Source organism: Globicephala melas, chromosome 4 (genome assembly GCF_963455315.2).
Source record: "Globicephala melas chromosome 4, mGloMel1.2, whole genome shotgun sequence".
Lineage (NCBI taxonomy): Eukaryota > Metazoa > Chordata > Mammalia > Artiodactyla > Delphinidae > Globicephala > Globicephala melas.
In genome coordinates, this window is record NC_083317.1 from 98442761 (window position 1) to 98462775 (window position 20015).

At 35.4% G+C, this 20015-nt stretch overlaps 1 protein-coding gene across 1 annotated transcript in view; it reads left to right on the forward strand.

Annotated features, from left to right (window-relative positions):
* Window positions 1-20015, forward strand: part of ZBBX (zinc finger B-box domain containing) — a 148920-nt gene that overhangs the window by 73143 nt on the left and 55762 nt on the right. The gene's annotated exons all lie outside the window — the stretch shown is intronic.

Consider the following 20015-nt stretch of genomic DNA (forward strand, 5'->3'; position numbering starts at 1 on the left):
ATTTTTATAGATTTTCAGCTTTTTTTTCCCCCTAAGATCTTTATAAATTGCTAAGATTTTGGCTTTAATTGTGAGACAGCTTGCCCCCGATTGCCTCAAAACAGTAATGTGCTGGAAAAGAAAAACTTAAGAATCAATAAAACTCCATAGTTTTATGCTGACATCATTCCCTTATTTACCAATTACATATGAGTTAATTCACATCAAAGAAACCAGAAAAAACTGTACTTGGGAAAATATTCTCTATATGGGAGGGAAGTGTTTTCTCAAAAGTAAGGCCAAAAAACCCTATATACCTACACATATATATATACATATATATATATATTTTTTTTTTTCCCTTTTTAAAAATTCCATTAGTGCATAATTTCATCTTCCTGAAATGATTTTTATAGTTAAAAGCTATCCAAATTCCAACTGTGTTCAACATTGTAACCAGTGAATTCATAATGTTTCTTGGGTTCTGTGTATATGTAACACAATTTTTTCTGTGTATGTGTATATGTGTACACCTCTGTCTCTACCTCTATTATCTATTTGCCTAGCAAGTACCAATAAAATAACAAAACTCTTCTACAGGAATTAGAGTTTTCCATTTTTTTAAATGTTTATTTATCTATCTATTTATTTATTTATTTATTTATTTATTAGTCATCCATTTTATACACATCAGTAGAGTTTTCCATTTTTAATACAAGGCTGTGGTTGCAGTAAATCTCTTCTAAAATTTTGCAACTGGAAAATCAGTGAAAGTTAGGACCATGAAAAGAGACATTTCAACATTTTGTTTCAAACTTAGGAAGTAACGTCGGTCTAAATCACATGTGAACTTCTTTGAGCTGGAACTTCTGGATCATATAAGGATGCATGGTTATGTCAACATGATTATTAATGTTGCTGGATAGCCAGGGTTTGGGATGATGGTGCTAGAGTTTTGAAACACTGACACTACCATAAAGTGTATCATTTTTCTAACTAAACTAGAACTTTTACTGTTGGACCTTAACTTCTATAAGGTGCCATCCATTCCAAAATGCTATAAAATATCAACCCTCTTTACTTTGATTAATGATACATTGTCAGAGTGATGAATTCTTCTAGAGTGTAATTTGAAAGATAATATCATTCTAGGGAGAAAAAAAAAGTTCAGGCGAGAAGTTAGAACAGTTACCCGATGAAATCCTACCATGATGCAGTGTAGTGAAGGCTGTGGGGAACTCTGGAAATGCTGGTAGTAAATCACATTCTTTGGCTTTAGTTTAAGCCTCTCTCTTACAGTGAGATATATGATTTACTATGTGCCCTGAAGGCTGTTTTGTCTTGATTTTTAAACATTTTTGGCATGTAGAGAAGTTGCACAGGTCATTTTATTCAATTTTAGTCCCCTCTGCCTCCTATTAGTTGCTACCTATGAGTACTGCTATATGTAAATTTTTATGAAGATGGAAATGAAATTATCTTGGAGTTTTTAAAATTTTTTTTTATTGTGGTAAAAGTCACATAATATAAAACATACTATTTTAACCATATTTAACTGTGCAGTTCAGTGGCACTAAGTACATTCACAGTGTTGTGCAACTCTCACCATCATCCATCTTCCGAATTTTTAACCTTCCTGAAAGTGAAACTCTGTCCCCTTTAAACACTAACTTCCCATTCTTCCTCCCCAAGCCCTCCCCACCCCTACCCCTCGGCCCCTGGCATTGACCAGTGTACTTTCTGACTCTATGAATCTGACTATTCTAGGTACCTCGTATAAGTGGAATCAACAGTATTTGTCTGCACCTAATGTATATTGAAATGTATTTCTAAGGTTAACTTAATAAATGTCCTGCAAACAGATTGTACCTTCTTTTTTTTTTTCCTGTGCTATACACATTTACCATTGCAACCAAAGAATAAAATACCTAGGAATAAACCTACCTAAGGAGGCAAAAGACCTATATGCAGAAAACTACAAGACACTGATGAAAGAAATCAAATATGACACAAATAGATGGAGAGATATACTATGTTCTTGGATTGGAAGAATCAGAATTGTGAAAATGAGTATACTACCCAAAGCAATCTACAGATTCAGTGCAATCCCTATCTAATTACCAATGGCATTCTTTACAGAACTAGAACAAAAAGTTTTACAGTTTGTATGGAAACACAAAAGACCCCAAATGGCCAAAGCAATCTGGAGAAAGAAAAATGGAGCTGGAGGAATAAGGCTCCCTGACTTCAGACTATACTACAAAGCTACAGTAATCAAGACAGTATGGTACTGGCACAAAAACAGAAATATAGATCAATGGAACAGGATAGAAAGCCCAGAGGTAAACCCATGCACCTACGGTCACCCAATCTATGACAAAGGAAGCAAGAATAAACAAGGAGAAAAGACAGTCTCTTCAGTAAGTGGTGCTGGGAAAACTGGACAGCTACATGTGAAAGAATGAAATTAGGACACTCCCTAACACCATACACAAAAATAAACTCAAAATGGATTAAAGACCTAAATGTAAGGACAGACACTATAAAACTCTTAGAGGAAAACATAGGCAGAACAATATTTGACAAATATTTAAGTTTTAAAATTTGAAAATATCTTATAATACATATCAGTGTTATGACACAATATTTATAGTTATCTATTTTAAATATTTTATAACAATAACCTTTACATTCTTGTTCATTGGTTACTTATTACTTAAAGTGATAGTTGATATATTTTTAAGTGAAAGATAATGTGTTTTGTGTTGAAAATCTAGATGTGTTCTTCTAAGGAAAGACAAAAGGCTGCAGGGATATACACCAAACTGTTAATAGTGGTTACCCCTGAGAAGTAGTATTCATGAATTGGAAGGAACCTCTATTTCTTACTTTTTAGTATGATGGCATGATGATTTATTTTCACTGGGTTTCTGTAATTTTTTTTTAAATGTTGCTAGTGTAAGTCTAGGTCTGTGTTACTATTCCTCAATGGGAATCTCTTGAGTGTTTGGGGCAGGAACTTTTCTTGAGGTGGACCATTTCTCACATTTCAGAATATGTATTAAACCTGGTTATCATCCATTAAATGTTAGTAATGCTCTCCAATGCTTGTGAAAACCCAAAACACCTCCCCACTCTTCAGGTTTCCTTGCCTCAATTGGGAAGCACTGATCCTTGCATTAGTTAGGACTTTTTACACTAACTTGGTCAAAAAGAGTTTTTTCTTGTTATTAAAGACCTCACAGATGTCTCATTGTATGAGAGTAGGGGTCATGTAGCTGAATCATGGTAAGAACCAGGACTGGATTTTGGAAATTGTTGAAAGACTAGGCAGACTCCTTCTTCCACTTTTATTATTTTTTCCTGTATGTCTACTTTTTTTTTTTCTTGTAATTAACAAATTATGAAGATACATAATAGAGGATCAGTGACAGAGAGACCAATGTTGCTTTCTTGATTTCAAATCTAAATCTTCATGAGCTCAACCTGGTGCCCACTTATTGTCCAGTGAACCATGGCCCAGAGGGCAGAAATATGTTGAGCAGTTGTATTTTCCATGGTGGGGCTGGTGAGGATGAGCACTGCTGTGGGTCAGGAAGAAATTATGATAGAAGGGGACATGACAAGAGACTGAACATTCACCCTAATACAAGTCTCTGCTGCAGTCAGCCTCGTCTATTGTTTTATTGTTTAGTCTAAATTCCTTTTATTGAGGTTTAATTTACATACTCTGAAATTCATATTATAACTGTACAATTTGATGATTAAAAAAAATAGATTTATTTATTTTTTTGGCTGCGCTGGGTTTGTTTTTCATTGCTGCACACGGGCTTTCTCTAGTTGCCGTTAGCGAGGGCTACTCTTCATTGCAGTGCGCAGGCTTCTCATTGCGGTGGCTTCTCTTGCTGTGGAGCACAGGCTCTAGGCACACGGGCTTCAGTAGTTGTGGCATTCAGGCTCAGTAGTTGTGGCTAGTGGGCTCTAGACCGCAGGCTCAGTAATTGTGGTGCACGGGTTTAGTTGCTCCGCGGCATGTGGGATCTTCCTGCACCAGGGCTCGAACCCGTGTCCCCTGCATTGGCAGGCGGATTCTTAACCGCTGCGCCACCAGGGAAATACCAATTCAGTGATTTTTAAAGTAAATTTACAAACCTGTGCAATAATCACTACAATTGAGTTTTAGAACATTTCTATCACACCAAAAATTTCCTGGTACTTTTTTGCATTCAATCCTTGCTACCACTTCCAGCCCCGGGCAACCACTGGTCCATTATCTGTTGCTATAGATTTGTCTTTTCTAGAAATTTCATTTAAATGGAATCATTCCTATGCAATCTTTTGTGTCTGACTTATTTCACTTAGCATAAGATTCCTGAGGTTCTTCCACAGTGTTGCATGTTCATTGTAGTGGTTCATTGCTTTCCAATGATGAATAATATTCCATTGTATGGATATATCATATTTTGTTTATTCAATCATCAATTGATGGACATATAGATTTTTTTTTTAGACTTTTGGCTGTTAGGATAATGATGCTAGGGGTATTTCTTTGTGTACAGGTGCTTGTGAAGACATATTTTTACTGCTCTTGTGTAGGTACCTAGGGGTGGAATTGTTGAGTCCCAAGGTTAGTACTTGTTAACTTTTCAAGAAACTATCAAACTATTTTCCAAAGTGTCTGTGCCATTTAACATTTCTTTTTTGTTTTTTGGGGGGTGCTGTGTTGGGTTTTCATTGCTGCATGCGGACTTTCTCTAGTTGCGGCGAGCGGGGGCTACTCTTCATTGCGGTGTGCGGGCTTCTCGTTGCAGTGGCTTTTCTTGTTGTGGAGCACAGGCTCTAGGACACGCAGGCTTCAGTAGTTGTGGGACGTGGGCTCAGTAATTATGGCTTGCGGGCTTTATAGCACAGGCTTAGTAGTTGTGGTGTATGGGCTTAGTTGCTCCATGGCATGTGGGATCTTCCCAGACCAGGGCTCAAACAGTGTCCCCTGCATTGGCAGGTGGATTCTTAATCACTGCACAACAGGGGAAGTCTGCCATTTTACATTTCTGACCAGTAACATATGAGGGTTTTATTTTCTCCACATTTTTGCCAAAGCTTGGTACTGTCAGTATTTTGCATTATAGCTGTTCTACTATGTGTGTAATGATATCTTATTGTGGTTTTAATTTGCATTTCTCTAATGACTAATGAAGTTGAACATCTTTTTATTTTCTAATTAGCCATTTATATATCTTTGGTGAAATGTTTATTCATGTCTTTTGACCATTTTAAAATTGGGTTATTTGTCTTTGTTTATTGAGGTTTGAGTTCTTTATGTATTCTAGATATATGTCTTTATCAGGTATATGATTTTCAAATATATTCTCCTAGTCTATGGCTCAACTTTATTTTTTAATACAAATTGAAAAATTCAAATTCTAGGTCTTTTACATTTCCATATACATTTTAGAATAAGATTGTCAATTTTAGGATAAGGTTGTCAATTACTACAAAAACAAACAAACAAACACAAAACTTGATGGAATTTTGGTATAGAATATATGACATTCTCAGATCAAGTTTCATTGATCAAATTTCATAACAAAGCCTCTATTTATCTTTCTTTCATGGGTCATGTTTTTTTGTTTTTTGTTTTTTGTTTTTTTTGCGGTATGCGGGCCTCTCACTGTTGTGGCCTCTCCTGTTGCGGAGCACAGGCTCCGGACGCGCAGGCCCAGCGGCCACTGCTCACGGGCCCAGCTGCTCCGCGGCACGTGGGATTTTCCCGGACTGGGGCACGAACCCGTGTCCCCTGCATCGGCAGGCGGACTCTCAACCGCTGCGCCACCAGGGAAGCCCCATGGGTCATGTTTTAAGTGTCATCTTTAAAAATTTTGCCTGATCCAAGGTCCTTAAACTTTCCCCCTATATTTTATTTCATAAGATTTGTAATTTTAGCCCTTGGATTTAGAGCTACAATGCATTTTATTTTGTATACGGTGTGAGGTAAGTGTTTGTAAGTTCATATTTATGCATATTGCACTCTAATTGGCCCAGTACTATTTGTTACAAAGGCTATCATTTCCCATTGAATTTCCTTGGCATCTTTGTTAAAAGTCATTTGAACATAAGGTCTTATTCCTGGACTCTGTATTCTGTTCTTTTGATCTATTTACCTAGCCTTATGCCAGTACTACACTGTCTTGATTACTGTAGCTTTATAAGAAGTTTTGAGATCAGGTGGTATAAGTTCTCCAATATTTTTCTTCTGTTTAAAATTATTTTGGCTATTCCAGATCTTCTACATTCCATATACATTTAAAATTTTTAAATTGTGCTAAATCATGCATAACATAAATTCTACCATCTTACTCATTTTTAAGTGTATAACTCAGTATGTTCACATTATAGTGCAATCAATCCCCAGAACTTTATCTTGCAAAACTAAAACTTCATCCCCATTAAACAACATTGTACTTTGTTTCTATGACTTTGACTATTCTAGATACCTAATATAAGTGGAATCATACAATATTTGCCTTTTGGTGACTGACTTATTTCATTTAGCATAATTTTCTCAAGTTCATCCATGTTGTGGCATATCAGTTTTCCTTCTTTTCTAAGGTTGAATAATATTTCACTGTATCTATATACCACATTTTATTTATCCATTCATGCACTGATGGACATTTGCATTATTTCTACCTCTTGGCTACTGCCAAGAGGTAGAAACAATGCTGCTATAAACATGGGTATGAAAATATCTCTTCAAGATATTTTGGATATATACCAAGAAATGGAATTGCTGGATCATATGGTAATTCTATGCTTAATTTTTTGAGAAACCCCCATTTTCCATAGCTGCTGAACCATTTTACATTCCAATTAATAGTGCACGAGTGTTCCAATTTCTCCACATCCTCACCAACACTTGCTATACTCTGTTGTTTTGATAGTAGCTATCCTAATGGGTATGAGATGATATCTCACTGTGTCCATATACATAATAGGATAAGTTTGTCAATTGCTACAAAGAAAAATCTTGATGGGATTTTTTTTTTTTTTTTTTTTTGCGGTACGCGGGCCTCTCACTGTTGTGGCCTCTCCCGTTGTGGAGCACAGGCTCCGGACGTGCAGGCTCAGCCATGGCTCACAGGCTCAGCCATGGCTCACGGGCCCAGCCGCTCCGCGGCATGTGGGATTTTCCCGGACTGGGGCACGAACCCGTGTCCCCTGCATCGGCAGGCGGACTCTCAACCACTGCGCCACCAGGGAGGCCCCTTCATGGGATTTTGCTAAGGATTTTATGGAGTCCACAAATCAATTTGGGGAAAATTGCCACTTAACAATATTGTCTTTCAGTCTATGAACATGATTTTGTTTTATTTATTTAGATCTCATTTAATTTCCTTTGTCAATGTTTTGTGGTTTTTAGTCTTAAGTTCTTGTGCTTTTCTGTTAAATGTTTTCCCAAGTGTTTTATTCATTTTGAAGTTACTGTGTATGTAATTCTTTTCTTAATTTTATTTTCAGGTTGTTCATTGCTAGTATATAGAAATAAAATAGATTTTTGAATGTTGATCCTGAGTTCTGTGACCTTGATGAACTCACTTATTATAATAGTTTTTTTTTTAGGTACCTTGGGATTTTCTACATAAAGGATTGTATCCTCTACAAATAAAAGTAGTTTTACTTTTTCCTTTCCAACCTAGATGCCTTTTATTTCTTTTGCTTGTCTTAATGTGTTACCTAGAGCTGCCAGTAAATGTTAAAAAGAAGTAGTGAGTTTACTTCCTGGCTTTTTTTCTGATTAAGGGCAAAGCATATAGTCTTTCCATTAATTCTGATGTTAGTTATAGGTTTTATTGTAGACGCTTTTATCAGTTTGAGGAAGTTCCTTTGTATTTCCTGTTTGTTGTGTGTGTTTCCTGCTCTTACTGAAATAATCATGCTGTTTGTCCTTTATTAACATGGCTTATTACAGTACGTGATCTTCAGATGTTATGATTGCATTACTGGGGTGTAATTTCACTTGGTCATGATGCATAATTTACATGTTGGTGGATTGAATTTGTTAATATTTTGGGAAGGAACTCTGTGTCTACATTCATGTGGCATATTAAGCTGTAGATTTGTTTTCCTGAAATATGGTTATCTTCTTTGGTATCAGGGTTGTATTAGCCTTATAAAATTCATTTAGAGGTATTTCTTTGTCTATATTCTGTAAGTGTTTGTATTGGATTGGTTTAATTTCTTCCTTAAATGTTGGATAGAATTTGCCAGTGAAGCAATCTGAGTCTGGGATTTTTTTCATGGGAAAATGTTCAATTACTAATTCAATTTCGTTACCTTATTATTCTACTTTTCTTCTTTTTCTTGAGTCAATTTTGGTAATTTATGTCTTTCATTGAATTTGTCCATTCAATCTAAGTTGTCCATTTGTTGGCGTAAATGTTTCAAATTCCACTATAATCCAGAAATTACTGTAGGTCTATAGCGATGTTTCTTATTTCATTATTGATTTGTTAATTTGTATTTTACTCTGTTTTTTTTCTTGGTCAGTTTAGCTAAAAGTTTATAAATTTTTAAGTCTTTCCAATTTTAGTTGCCTTGATTTTTTTGCAGTTTTTATTTCATTGATTCTACTCTGATCCTTATTTTGTGAATTCTACCTCCTTTTGAAATTTTTTCTTTGCTTTTTCTACCTTCTTGAAGTGAAACTTAGATTATGATTTTAGATTTTTCTTCCTTTCCAAAATAGCACTGAAAGCTGTAACTGTCACTTTAACCACTGCTTTTACTGTATACCATACATTTCTATATGTTGTGTTTTTATTTCCAGTCAATTTTCTAATTTTCTTTGTGACTTATTTTTCATCCAAAGGTGATTTAGAAATGGGTTGTTCAACTTCTAAATATTTTATTATTTCCCAAAACTATTTGTTCCTGATTTATATATTTTTGTTGAGATCAGAGAGCATACTTTCTATGATTTCAATTCTTATGAATTTATTAATACTTATTTTATGTGGAGCATATGTCTGTCTTGGAGAATGTTCCATGTGATCTTGAAAAGAATTCATAATCTGATGTTGTGAGGTTGAGGGTTCTTTAAATGTTATTTAGGTCAAGTTACTTGATGTCGTTAAAGTTTTCCATGGCCTTACTGATTTTCTGCCTAGCTGTTTCATTAATTTCTGAGAAGGAGGTATTGAAATTTCTAATGGAACAGCTAGGCAGAAAATCAGTAAGGCCATAGTGTTAATGATAATGCTAATGATGTTGCTATATATGATTTTATGCTTCTAAAAGAAATTAAGAAAATAAAAGAGAAAATAAATACTTAAGCATCTTTTCTATTTACTCATGTATTTATGCTTCCAGGCCTCTATCTTTCTTCTGGTAGATTTAATACCTTTCAGCCTTAAAACCTTTCTTTAGTATTTCTTGTAAGGCTGATATGCTAGAAATGAATGATCCTCTTTCTGACTATAAAATTATCTTTGGCAGTTTTTCCTCTCAGCACTTTGTATCATTCCATTACCTTCCGGGTCTCTATTTTTTCAGATGTGAAATCAGCTTGTTATTCATACTGATGTAGCCTTATATGTAGTGAGTCATTTTTCCCTTTTTCCTTTCAAATTTTTCTATTTGTCTTTGGCTTTCAGTAATTTGATTACGATATGTTTTGGTGTGGATCTCTCTATGTTTATCTTTCTTGGGACCTGTTGAGCTTTGTGGATTTTTGAAGTGATAATTTTTCATCAAATATGAATATTTGGGGCCCTCATTTCTTATAATTTTTATGCTCATTTCTCTCCCTCTGATATTCCCACTAAATGTATGTTGGATGCTTGATGCTGTCCCATAAGTCTTTAAAGCTGTGTTCTTTTTCTTTAATCTTTTACATTTTTCTTTTCAATTTAGATGATTTATCTTGGTCTGTCTTCAAGTTGATTGAATCTTCTTCCTTTCATTTCAAATCTATTGTTAGTTTATATAAGTCATACTCAAGAATTTTCACTTGGGTTTTTTCTGTGATTTCCATTTTTTAATCAGCGCTTATATAGATCTCATTTTCAGGATCATTCCATTAAGTGTTTGTCTGGTCCACTGCTCTTCCCAACTGGGACCAAAACCTCAGGCTGTCAGAACCGAAGTTTTTCCCCATTCATTTATAACCAAATTTTCTAGTTCACTGATAATGCCAATGTAACTTCAAGACTCTGTCCTCCCCTGGCAATCAGGCACACTCCCTGTTCAGCAAGGCCAGTCTTGCCTTAGTAATTGGCAGACTTGGGAAGGGACATTTAATATAGGAGTAGCCCCATGCAGGGAAGCCTTACACTTTTACTGTTCTTCATTAATTTCAGCGTAGTTTTTCTTGAATAAATATTTCTTAATTTGTTTGCTTTTGGTTGGTTTCCAGAGTTCTGAAATGGTTTTTAACAAATTTATCCAGTTTAGCATTTGTTTTATGGTGATAGAATTATTTACTGACCTCTTCATTATACCGTCGTCAGAGGTCTATTGAATTTGGCAGGAATTCTATTTTCTGGATATTTAAACTATTTACCTTATTTACAGAGAAATGGTATGCTATCGTGATCTAGATAAAATGATAGCAGTCATTGGAATGCATTTCTTTATGTCATCACTCTGCTAGGTGTTTTTCTTAAAAGATATGTATTCACAACAGCCCTGCAAGGTAGAGATTGTCTTCATTTTACAGGTGTAAACACTTAGGCTTAGAGAGGTAAATGATTTGCCCTTTTGTGCTGTTATTAATAGTGCCACTTATTTTGCCTGTGTTGACATTGACTCAGCTTGGGTATAAGGAATGAATGTTCAAATGGAATTTTTAGTCATTTTTATCTCAGTAAGTCAGTTAAATTAGATTCAACCAATATTTCTCAAGTACTTACCAGCATCAAACAATGTTCTAGTTGCAAAGCATGAAGGACAGGGCTGCAGGGAGGAGAATTTCATATATATATGTGTGTGTACACATTTATATATATGACATGGTGCCCCCTCTCAAGGAATCAAGGAATTCATCATCACAAAAGAGAAGATAGATATTTTCAAACAACTGTAACACAGCTGACTAAGTGTTCTGACATAGTGATTCTCAAACCTTAATGTATGTTAAATTACATATTAAACTGCAGATTCTGATTCAGTGAGTCTGAGTGGGACATAGATTTCATATTTTTAGCAAGCTTTCGGGTGACGATGATACTGTTGATATATGGATGGATCACACTGAAAAGCAAAGCTCCAGCATAGATGTAAGCTGGGAGTTCTAAGAGCACCCAGAAGACATGAGGTTTTTTTGCTGTGGTTAGTTAAGGAAGAAAACATCATCTCAAAAGGATAAACAGTTTGCTCTTGGAGTGATGTCAACATCATGGTAACATGAGATGCTCTGTCTCTCTCCTTCAGTCTACAACTAGTAAAACATCCATAACTCAGCAAAGCTTCCTCTGTCCAACACACTAGGATGCCAGAGAGTTCCACACATCTGTACATCTGGAAGTGAGTGGACTGGAACACAAAGAAGAGGCAGAACTGTTGGAGCATTGGAGGTGGTACCCATGATCCCAGCCTGCTGACCATGGCAGGTGATCCCACAGCCCCAGAGAACCCAGTAGCAGAGCACATAACTCCAGAATCCCAACTGCAGTGGCACCCATGGTCACAGGGGACCAGGCAGCAGTGCTGGAGGCAAGGGCCCACAACCGTGGTCCCTCCATCTTTGGTGGGTGCCTGTGATTCTGGCCTCCCCCTACCTTTGGCAGTGGCATCCTTGAACCTGACAACCCCAGATGCAGCAGGGGTACTCTTGACCCATGCTACTCTCCCCACAATCCGGGTGACCTTGGATGTGGTGGGGTGTCCACTACCCTGTTGTCCCCAGTGGCAATTCTAGCAACAGCAGTGACACTGGCACAGCAAGGCACCAGCAACCCCGGAGACCCAAACAGTGACAACTTGGATACTGAGTTCACCTCTGACAGAGGCAGTGGAGGGTGGGAAATGCCCATTCTCAAATATAGCCAGAGGCAGCTCAGGTAAGAGAAACCAAAAACTTGTGCTGTAGTGCCACCTACTGAAAAACAAAAGAAAGGCTTTTAATATATACCAACTTGTTTAACTGTTAGAATCAAAGCTATAAAGCTTTATCTAAATAAGACAGGTGTTTGCTACTTCAGATGCGCTGGCAGAGGAACAACTCCTCAAGCACCATGAAAAACCATGATAACACAGTATCACAAAAAGAAAGTGACAATTCTCTAGAAATCGAACTTAAAGTCATAGAATAATACAATCTAACTGATAGAGAATTCAAAATAGCTGTCATGATGAAAGTCAGTGAGTTACAAGGAAACTCAGAAAGACCATTCAAGTAAGCTCAGGAATAAAATTAATGAACAGAGGGAATACTTTAGCAAAACCGAAACTGAAAAACAGAACAAACAAAATCTAGAGCTGAAGAACTCAATAAATGAGATGAAGAAGGCATTAGAAAGCACTGGAAATAGAGACCATATGGAAAAAAGAATTAGTGAACTCAAAGATATAAATATAGAAGTGATTCAGGTAGAAGAGAAGAGAGAACTAAGATCTTTTGAAAATGAAGAAATTCTATGAGAACTATCCAGCTCCATTAGGAAAGGCAGCATAAGGATAATGGGTATCCTAGAAGGAGAAGAAAGGGAGAAGGGAGCAGAGAGTTTATTTAAAGAAATAATAGCTGAGAACTTCCCAAATCTGAAGGATCTGGAGATACCAGTCCAGGAAATTAAGAGAACACATTATTATTATCTCAGTGCAAAAAGACCTTCTCTAAGACACATTATATTAGAACTGTCAAAAGGCAATGATAAAGAATTTCTAAGGCAACCAGGAGAAAAAAGATAGTAACTTACAAAGGAACCCCATCAGGCTATCAGCAGAAACTCTACATGCCAGAAGAGAGTGGAATGACATTCTCAAAATATTGAAAGATAAAATCTGTCAGCCAAGAATACTCTACCCAGCAAAGTTATTTTTCAGATATGAAGGAGAAATAAAGCATTTACCAGACAAACAAAAGCTGAGGAAGTTCATCACCATTAGACCTGCCTTACCAAAAATGATAAATTAATTAGGTTGTTAAACAATTATAGCATAGAGGTTAAAGAGGAAAAAGCAGTAAAAATAAGTATAGACACTTCAATTTGGTTACAAACTCACAACATAAAAATGGATAATTTGAGATAACAAAAACATATAAAGGGGAAGAGGACAAGAATGGAACTTGAATAGGCAAATGAAGATAATATGCCATCAGCAGAAAAAGGACTATTTTATCTATGAGACTTTTATATAAACCTCATGGTAACCACAAAACATAAATCTAGAGCAGAGGCATAAAATATAAAACAAGAGGAAACTGAAAAACATTGTAGGAAACTACCAAAGTAAAGTGGCAGACAGAAACACAAGGAAAAAGAAACAATGGAGATATAGAGAAACCAGAAAACAAGATAAAATGGCAGTACTAAGTCCTCATCTGTCAATAGTCATCCTAAATGTGAATAGATTGAACTCACCAGTCAAAAGACACAGAATTGCTGGATGGATTAAAAAACAAGAACCAACTCCATGTTGCCTCATGGAGACTCATCTCAGCTCTAAAAGCAGACATAAGCTTAAAGTAAAGGGATGGGAGATGATATTCTAAGAAAGTGGTAGCCACAGGAAAGTGATTGTAAACATACTCATATCAGTTAAAATAAACCTCAAGCTAAAAAAGTAACAAGAGACAAATGTGGACATTATATAATGATAAAGGGAACAATTTATCAAGAATATATAACATTTATTAATATATTTGTACCTAACATAGGAGCACCAAAATATATAAAGCAATTATTAACAGACCTAAAGGGAGGAATTGACAGCAACACAAAAATAGTTAATAGTAGGGAACTTTAACACCCTGCTTACATCAGTGAATAGATCATCCCAGTCAGAAAGTCAACAAGGAAACAGCAACCTTAAATGAAACATTAGACCAGACAAATTTGATAAATTTATACAGAACATTCCATCCAATTGCAGCAGAGTACACATTCTTCTCAAATGCACATGGAACTTTCTCAAGAATAGACCATACGTTTCGGCACAAAACAAATATCAATAAATTTAAGACAATTGAAATCATGTCAAGCACCTTTTCTGATGACAGTGATATGAAAATAGAAATTAATTATAAGAAGAAAGCTGGAAAAGTCACAAATGTATGAAGATTAAACAGCTTGCCAATGAACAACTGTTGGGTCAATGAAGAAGTCAAAGGAGAAATAAAAAAATACCTGAAGACAAAAATGAAAATACAACCTACCAAAATCTATGGGATGCAGCAAAAGTGGTACTATGAGAGAAGTTTGTAGCATTACAGGCCTGACTCGAGAAACAAAAAACCTCTCAAACATTCTAACCTTACACCTAAAGGAACTAGGAAAAGAAGAACAAATGAAGCCCAAAGTCAGTAGAAGAAAGGAAATAATAAAAATCAGAGTGGAAATAAATGAAATAGAGACTTTAGGCAATAGAAAAGATCAATTAAACAGAGGTCATTCTTTGAAAAGATACAGTTGACACACTTTTAGCTAGATTCACTAAGAAAAGAGGAGGTTCAGATAAATAAAATTAGAAACAAAAGACTAAAAATTACAATGGATACTACAGAAATACAAAGGATCGTAAGAGAATGTTACAAATAGATATACACCAACAATAGGACAACCTAGCAGAAATGGACAAATTCTTAGAATCAAACAATCTTCCAAGACTGAATCATGAAAAAATAGAAAATCTGAATAGACCAATCACTAGTAAGGAGATTGTAACAGTAATCACAAACCCTCCAAAAAGCAAAAGTCCAGGCCTAGACAGCTTCATGAGTGAATTCTACCAAACATTCAGAGAAGGTTTAATACCTATCCTTCTCAAACTCTTCCAAATATTTGAAGAGGTGGGAATGTTTATTTTACAAGACCAACATTACCTTGTTACCAAAAACCAAACAAGGACAGCACAAAAAAATAAAATTACAGGCCAATATCTCTGATGAACGTAGATGTGAAAATTCACAACAAAATATTAGCAAACCAGATATAATACATTTAAAGGATCATGCACAATGATCAGGTGGAATTTATTCCAGGGATGCAAAAATGATTCAACAGTCACAAATCAATCAACATGATACACCACATTAATAAAATGAAGGAGAAAATCAAGTAATCATCTCAAAAGATGCAGAAAAAGGACTTGACAATATTCAACACCCATTTATGATAAAAACTCTCAATAAAATATGTAGATAAGTAATATACTTCAAAGTAATAAAGGCCATATATGACAGATTCACAGCTAACATCATACTCAATGATGAAAACCTGAAAGCTATCCCTCTAAGATCAGGAACAAGACAATGATGCCCACTCTTACTACTCTTATTTAATATAGTATTGGAAGTCCTAGCCAGAACAATTAGGTAAGAAAAAGAAATAAAAAGCATCTAAATTGGAAAGGAAGAAGTTAAACTGTCACTATTTGTGGATGACATGATTTTATTTACAGAAAACCATAAAGACTTCATTGAAAAGCTATTAGAATAATAAAAACCATAGATTTGCAATCAATATGAAAAAGGTTGTGTTTCTATACACTAGCAACAAATTAGAAGAGAGAGATATTAAGGAAACAATTCATTTACCATTGCAATAAAAAATAAAATATCTAGGAATAAATTTAACCAAGGAGGTGAAAGTCCTGTGCATGAAAACTATTAACAATATTGCTGAAAGAAATTGAAGAAGACACAAACAAATGGAAAGATATTCTGCAATCATTGGAAGAATTAACATTGTTAAAAATAACATATGAGTGATATATTTTTCACATATGTAGGAACTTTTAAGTATTATAAAATAGCATGTAATAGTATTGTGGTGAATTTCTAATCTTAATGATTCTGTTAAATTTTATACCTCTTAGGGGATAGATGGCTTAAGTTTGTTGTATAATTCTACTCTTATAGAATACTTTTAACTTTGTTGCTCAGAAGTTTTGTTTTCTCAAAGTTCATGTAGCCCTCCAATTCCCCTCTCTCCTGCAATATGTCGGTGAGATGAGTGAAAGGAGTATCTCTATTCCTCCCTTCAATGTGCTAGTGCTTGGTCAAACATGAAAATAAATAAGCACAATAAATGTAATTAAAAACAAGAACTCAACAATCTATTGTTAAGAGAGTAAATCATAAGAGTTCTCATTATAAGGAAAATTCTTTTTCCTATTTAATTTTGTATCTATATGAGAAATGGATGTTCACTAAACTTATTGTGGTAAACATTTCACGATATATATAGTTTTTTTAAATGGAAGGAACAATGTTCATATCCATTATTAGAGATACAATTGAATAATTTTAAGTTGTAGAAAGTCAAAAGTAAACCACATTTTCCGTGTTAACATAATTTGGTAGGGAAAAGGGATTAGGCTGGAAGAAGGAAGACCTTGATTCTAACTCAGGCCGCAGCGTTTTGTATCCACAGTAATGGGGATCACAGTTCTGTTCACTTTCCTTGTAAAATTCTTTTAAGAATGAGAAAAATAGAGTATACATATATACTCTAACAACCAAGAAGAGTAATATTTAAATGTCGTGGGAAAAAAAAATTCACATTTATTGGCATTTTATTTATGTTGAATTAATGGAATCTTAAGACATTTAGATATAGGGTTCCAATTTATCAGTTATTCATGATATTTATCTTATTTTTTAGCACTAAATTTATTTATTTGTTTGTTTTTGTTTTTGGCTGTGTTGGGTCTTTGTTGCTGAGCACGGGCCTTCTCTGGTTGTGGTGTGCCGGGGCTACTCTTCCTTGCGGTGCGCTGGCTTCTCATTGTCGTGGCTTCTCTTGTTGCAGAGCGTGGGTTCTAGACGCTCAGGCTTCAGTAGTTGTGGCATGTGGACTCAGTAGTTGTGGCTTGCAGGCTCTTGAGCACAGGCTCAGTAGTTGTGGCGCACGGACTTAGTTGCTCCGCGACATGTGGGATCTTCCCGGGCCAGGGCTCGAACCCGTGTCGTTGTATATATCAATGTTATATATGAAAGTTGTTAAGAGAGTAAATCATAAGAGTTCTCATCATAAGGAAAAAATTTTTTCCTATTTCTTTAATTTTGTATCTATTGGCAGGCAGATTCTTAACCACTGCCCCACCAGGGAAGCCCACTAAATTTAATTTAAGAATAAAATCATTTTTTTGGCCATTTAAGGGTCTCTTAATATGCTACCTAAAACTGTTATAAAAATTACAGAATCATTGATAGCAAGATTCATTTTAGGACAGAAATAATCTTTGTTCTGTGCTATTTAAATATGTATATATATATTTGAATGTTAATTCTATCTTGATAATTTTATATAAAATACTATTGTTTTTTGATATTTTTAAAAATATAAAATATAAACTAGAAATTTTAACCACCTTTGAAGTCAATAGTACTTTATTCTAGGGAATTTAAAATCAGGTTAAATTGGATTACTTCTCTTAAAAAAATATTTGTTAAAATGCAGATGTTTCTGGAAAAATGAAACATTACCATTGGCTTAATTTCCTTTTTTTTCTTGATAAATCAAGTTTATTCAGGTTTAATTTATGAACAATAAAATCACACATTATTTCTGTGTCCACATTGTTTAAAAATTGTGGTAAAATACAAAAAATGTAAACATAACCATCTTAACCATTTTTAAGTTCAGCAATGATAAGTATGTTCACATTTTTGTGTAAAATGCACTCCTTTGAAGTGTGCAGGTTGATTAGTTCTGAAAATACATTACAATACACTTGTGTAACCTTCAGTATAAATAAATACACAGTATTTCTATCACCCCCCAAATGTTCCTTTGTGTCTCTTTATAATCTCCACTAACCCCAAACCAAGTAATGTCCTCAAGAAAACAACAGGTGCTGGCAAGGATGTAGTGGAAAGGGAACCCTCGTACACTGTTGGTGGGGATGTAAATTGGTGCAGCCACTATGGAAAATAATATGGAGTTTCCTCAAGAAATTAAAAATAGATCTACCATACGATTCAGCAGTTCCAGTTCTGGATATATAGCCAAAGGAAATTAAAACAGGATTTTGAAGAGATAGATACACTCCTATATAGCATCATTCACAATATCTAAGATATGGAAACAACCTAAATGCCCATCAATAGGTGAATGGATAAAAAAGATGTGGTATATATGCACAATGAAATATCATTCAGCCATGAGAAAGAGGATATCCTCTTGCCATTTGTGACAACATGGATCGACCTTGAACACATTATGCTAAGTGAGATATGTCAGACAGAGAAAGACAAATACTGTATGATATCCCTTATATGTGGAATCCAAAATGTCAGACTCATAAAAAACAGCAAAATGGTGTTTACAGGGGATGGGGCCACGAAGGGGATAAGACTGATGTTTAAGGGTACACACTTGCAACAAGTGGTAAATAAGCCATGGAGATCTAATGCACAGTATAATGAGTCTAGACAACAATTTTGTATTATAAATATGAATTTCTTTTAAAAATAAGGACTGCTTAGGTCTGTAAAGGCTTTTTGATGCTCTTTGGGAAAATTTGGAGCAGATGCCATAGGTTTGTATATGGACAGCAATATGTGTGCATAGGTCACTTTAGTCACTTTTCATAGATAAATTTATTAATTCAGTATGAAGTAACACTAGTTAATTTGGTGTTCACTGATTTATTCCAGAATCAGATTGCAGTGAATCTTAATAGATTTACTAAAGATCATAACTGGAAAGTAGTCTTAGCTATTTAAATAGGTAGCTAGATGAAAATTTTAAAATAGGCACATTTTCATGGGAGAGTATAAAATAATCATTTCTGATCCCTGCTGAAGTTTTCCTCTATCTTGAGAACATTTGCTAAGAAGTAAGACCTATTACTTGTGTTCCTAATGTCAGGTTTTCAGAGAGTCTCCAAAGTGTCTGCATCTTCCCTCTGGAGTTTGTTTGGTTCAAGCTCAGATGGGATCCAGAATCCTGCAGGGTCTCCTTGGGCAAACCAGGCTTATTGCTGATGGGAAGTCCTTTAGAAAATAGGGCCTTCCTGAGATTTGCCTGTTCTTTTCCGGCTACTCTGAAGGCACTTGAAAAGGCTTTTTGAATTCTTGTTTCCCAGTTATTTATTTTAATTCTGTAATTCTCCCTCTCCCTCCCCCAACACCTTATTTTTATGTTATTTTGCCATATGCTATTTACCAGGCACTGTGGTAACCACACAAAGATTGAAGAAGACATGACGTTTTCCTTCTGTGAACTTTTATGGTGTAGACAGACATCAAAAGATGATATAAAATCAATACTGTGTGGGCTGGTAGGGATCTCCTCAGTGTAGAAAGAGGGTGCAGAGAATGGGCGCCTCATGCATCTGTGGGAGGGCGGCAGGGAGAGGTGCCTGGACCCATGGGAGTAACTTGGGGTGAATCTAGAAGGAGAGGTAGGAGTGTGCCCAGCAAAGAAGATAATAGAGGAGGGAGGGCCTTCTTGGTAAGTGAAACTCATGAGCAAAGGCATGGCGAGAAGAACAACTTGGAGTTTGCTAGGGCACTTCTGGATATGCACTTTTGAGTAGTTGATACCTTCTAAAGATGTTTTATCACCAACAAAATACTCATTACGGCTTATTCAGGCTCCCGCTAGATTATATTTAGTTCTTTAGCGGTGATGTGCGCAAAATAGCACACCTACCTATTTAGGGTCGATATAGTGGAAAGGCTAGGAGTCATTAGAATTATACACACCTGGGGTCACTTCCCAGCTCTGCCACCCACTCACCATGTGACCAAGGGCAAGTTATTTAAACCCTCAAAACTTTCCTTTCTTTATCCCTAAAACAATGATAAAAATAGTTATGCTTTAGAGTTGAGGATTAAATGACATGTTTTTAAGATACTTAGGATA